The sequence below is a fragment of the Rhinopithecus bieti genome, unplaced genomic scaffold, assembly GCF_001698545.2.
Source record: "Rhinopithecus bieti isolate Rb0 unplaced genomic scaffold, ASM169854v2 scaffold_19459, whole genome shotgun sequence".
Taxonomy (NCBI): Eukaryota; Metazoa; Chordata; class Mammalia; order Primates; family Cercopithecidae; genus Rhinopithecus; species Rhinopithecus bieti.
The window spans coordinates 2268722-2272476 of record NW_016809864.1 but is presented as its reverse complement, the minus strand read 5'-3'; the positions used below and the strand labels follow the sequence as shown (position 1 = coordinate 2272476).

General features: G+C 43.1%; 1 protein-coding gene across 2 annotated transcripts in view; it reads left to right on the top strand.

Moving 5' to 3' along the window:
• The first annotated feature begins 42 nt into the window (after positions 1-42).
• The window catches only part of GSPT1 (G1 to S phase transition 1), a 63730-nt gene continuing 60017 nt past the window's right edge, over positions 43-3755 (top strand). For both annotated transcript variants that reach the window (XM_017890691.1, XM_017890688.1), the window contains exon 1: positions 43-274. The gene's annotated coding sequence lies outside the window, so the exon portion shown is untranslated. The remainder of the gene's footprint in view (positions 275-3755) is intronic.

Genomic DNA, 3755 nt, shown 5'->3' with positions numbered 1-3755 from the left:
CGGCACGTGGGGCGCTGACCGTGGCGCCGTCCGCCTAGGTGGGGCGCCCAGATCCCGGGAGCCGGCCTGTGAGGGGCGGCCGGCGGCGGTGGCCGGGCGGGGAGCGGACAGCGGGCAGTGCGCCCAGAGACCCGGACCCGAGTGCCGCCCTTCCGCGCCCCTGCCCTGCTCTGGAGTCCGCAGTTACCCGCTTGAGATGTGAACCGTGTGGGACGGAGTGAGGGCCGCGGCGGATGACTCCCACGAGGCGCAGATGGAACCAGGAATCAGTCGGGTGGGCGTTTAGAGATCGGAGGAGTTAGGGAGGACAAATGCCCGAGTTTTCCTTTCACCTTAGGTCCAGCTGAGAGAGCGTCTCCTGCTGCAGTTTCTACTGTTGAAACTGTAACTACGTTTTAAATTATCCATGGCCCTGAACCGTCCTGAAGGGATCCCAAGATGCACTGCAGCCTTGTGATCGGGCAGAAACTTGGCTGTCAATACCAAGATCTGTTTTACCTTTAGCATTGTGTAGGCTTCTAAAGTTTACAAAGTGCCGCAAAGTTAGGATTCCTCACTTAATGTGTGATAGGAGACTATATTGATTTGTGTCTTTTTAAGTGAGGCTTACACTTTTCTCCTTTGTCAGCGACACGTTTAGAGAATTTTCATTGCTGTAAAATCGTTGACCTTATTCAGGTTGCTTGGAATAATTCACTGTGTTCGTGTGTCAGTAATTCAGTCTATTTCTTCAGACACTTGAACATTTGTTATAATTTAATAGTTGTCACGTGTCTTTCTGACTGTAGCTAGTAGACATACATTGTGTGATTTCGAGTTAACTTTGGTTTTTAAACATCTTCCAGTACTTAAGGGTTGCTTAAGTGGTAGGTAGCCTGCTTGCAGGTGCTGACGTTGTAGGAATATCAAATGAGTGAACTTAAGTATTCTTATAATGGTGCTTATTTTGTGGTAGGTAGCATGCTTTCAGGTACTGATTTTGTAGGAATGTCAAATGAGTGAACTTAAATATTCTCTTCCTAATGGTGCTTATTTTAGGAACTGTCAGTGTTTACTTAAAGAGAAAATGAAAAAGGAAGGAAAAGGCTGAACGTCCTTTCATCATTTAGCCAGGACATTGGTGGGCTGGGTCGTGACTTCCAGCGCATTTTAAGTGAGAACATATTGTTGATTTCTCTCTTTAAAGTTCTGTATTGTGTTATGAGAAATAAATTTATGTTTTTCATATAAAAAAATAAAGTTCTGTATTGTGGTTCTTAGATAAGTGGACATTATAAAAGTGCTCTAGGAGTTTGGTTTCTACGGAAACTTTTGTCACCGTTTGCTCTTTTGTGGTAAAAGGATAGCGTTTGGAGAAACACTGATGACGTATGTACGTCAACACGGTTGATTTGGTGGTTTTATTGACAATGGCATTTCTTTTCTTTGTGTGGGTGGTTGATGTTTTCTTTTGAGGAGATTTGAGGAGATCGAGCACGTTCAGGGTGGTATGGCCATAGACGATGTTTTCCTTTTGAATAAGGAAGCTTAGCTTGTAATTCTTGACTTAAGCCATTTTGACTGCTAACCTAGTTCACTTCTCAGCTCCTAAAAGTGCCCATTCCCTACCTTATTTTGCAGATTTTGTTTATCCAGCCATTTTCTTTTTTGGCTCTTCCTCCTTTCTCTGGAGCCACCAGCAACACTCTGACTAGACTCAGGACTCTGACTAGACTCAGGATTCCATTTACAGCCTGTCCAGCCAGTCATCCGGGGATAACCATCCTTGGTCTAAAATAGTCACTGTTGATGCCTGTTGGTGACTAGGTATTACTTTTTATGCAGGCTTTCTCTCTTCCTCATAGTTGCTAATTTGTAGTTACACCTAATTTTTTTCTCTTTAACAATGCTAGAAGTTGGAGATGTGAAAACCTGTAGGGAAGTAGCTGTCAGTAAGAAAATCCCTACATCATGGTCAGCTTTCTTGTTTTTAATCAGAAAACTATTTTGGTGTTACTGACTTTACCCACTGCTTCTACCAAGATGCCAGTTAATGTTTTTAAAAAATTATCCTACGTAGGATGTCTGTTTGGAAAAGAACTGATTTTCTAAATTGAGGTCCAGAGTTATATTGAGACTGGTGGATTGCATGTTCCAGTCCATAAAAAGCCAGCGTCGGATAACAATCAGTGCTTGTAAAAAGCAGGGGGAAAATTAGGAAATAACACCTGGATTGAAATTTACAAAAGGGGAACCAAAAAGTTTGCAAGGTTTTTTTGATAGTGAGGAAGTGGACAGTAGGGCTAGTAGCACATTTTGTTCTTTAGTTAAGCCATAGCTGAAATTTGTGGTGGGTGTGTTTTTAAACTGCTTGCCAGGAAAGCTGTTGAAGGAGCCTGGAGAGTCAGACCTTGGGATTCAGTGTTGACCTTGGATATCTTTGAAAACTAAAGAATATAGGTTCCTAAGAAATAATTAAGTGGAACCCATTTAAGTGTAATTAAGTGTAATTCATTTAAGCGCAGTTCTCTAGAGCCAACTAAATTGGCCAAGAGATTCTCCTTAAAAATTGAGGTCCCCAAATGAATGACAATGTAGAAGACGAAGTGTAATGTGTATTAGAACAAGCATTTTCTCTGATAGGATGTATTTAAGTTGTAATTTGCACCTAGTTTTTTTTTATTCTTAGGTAAGAAACTGTTTTAGTGATTTTTAGGGTTATTTGGACTTTCTATAACAGCCAGAGCTTCTAAAGTAATGATGTGGTGTTCTTTGCATCATCCCACCTTTAATGCCTCTGAAAACTCAATGCCATTAAGAAATAAGCATGGAATAAAACCAGCAGCCCTCGGCACTTACTCAGAGGAGGCACTGTCTCCAAAACTTAGCAGATTGTATTGTGGAACTTGAATTTTAAAGAGAAACATAATGTTTTGTAGTGTTCAGTATTTGCTGAATACCTTATTTATTGGAAGAGGACTTTTTTTTTTTTTTTGAGACGGAGTCTTGCTCTGTTGCCCGGGCTGGAGTGCAATGGCACGATCTCGGCTCACTACAACCTCCTCCTCCCAGGTTCAAGCGATTCTCCTGCCTCAGCCTCCCAAGTAGCTGGGATCACAGGCACCTGCCATCATGCCCAGCTATTTTTCTTTTCTGTGTGTGTTTTTGTAGAGATGAGATTTCACCATATTGGCTAGGCTGGTCTTGAACTCCTGACCTCAGGTGATCTGCCCACCTTGGCCTCCGAAAATGCTGGGATTACAGGTGTGAGCCACTGCGCCTGGCTTTTTTTTTTTTTTTGATTGAGATTTAACTTACACACTGTAAAATTCACCCTTTTCAACTGTACAAGCTGGGCGCATTGGCTCACACCTATAAACCCAACACTCTGGGAGTCTGAGGTGAGAGGGTTGCCTGAGGTCTCTGTAAAACATGGTGAGACTGAGACCCTGTGTCCACAAACAATAAAATACAGCGGGGCGCAGTGGCTCGTGCCTGTAATCCCAGCACTTTGGGAGGCCGAGGTGGATGGATCACCTGAGGTCAGGAGTTCGAGACCAGCCTGGCCAACATGGCAAAACCTGTCTCTACTAAAAATTTAAAAATTAGCCAGGCATGGTTGTGCACGCCCATAGTCCCAGCTACTTGGGAGGCTGAGGCAGGAGACTCACTTGAACCTGGGAGGCGGAGGTTGCAGTGAGCTGAGATCACGCCACTGCACTCTAGCTTGGGTGACAGTAAGACTCCATCTCAAAAAAAAAAAAAAAAAAAAAAAA